Raw genomic sequence first — 426 nt, forward strand, 5'->3', positions numbered from 1 at the left:
ATTTTCCACTGCAGCCAGCATCCTGCTGTCTATCTCACCTGCTGCTCTCGACTTCATTAGCCCTGCAACTGCTTGAGTTAGGAGACGTCTCCAGACTCAAGTCTGACCCACTACTTAGAGCTTTCCAGGCTATCTCCCTCAAAAAGTTCATGGAAAAATGCCATTATCATTGAATTCCATTTGTTCCTGAACTTTTGAAACCCCTTCATACATATAAGGGTTACTGGTTCTGCTTCTCTAGAAAACTCAGTCCAAGGCAGATTTGATTGAGGGAGGGGGCAGATTTGATACCCACAAAGGTGTGGAGGGGTCAGCAGCAAAGAAACTGCCTGGTCTTAGCTTCCGCTTTCATTTACCTAGTACAGAACTGATCAATATGGTAGCTCCTTGCCACAGGTGGCTGTTTAAATTCCCTTAGATTTCATT

This window comes from Echinops telfairi, unplaced genomic scaffold (assembly GCF_000313985.2).
Source record: "Echinops telfairi isolate 266 unplaced genomic scaffold, ASM31398v2 ScPeMD7_7458;HRSCAF=8496, whole genome shotgun sequence".
Lineage (NCBI taxonomy): Eukaryota > Metazoa > Chordata > Mammalia > Afrosoricida > Tenrecidae > Echinops > Echinops telfairi.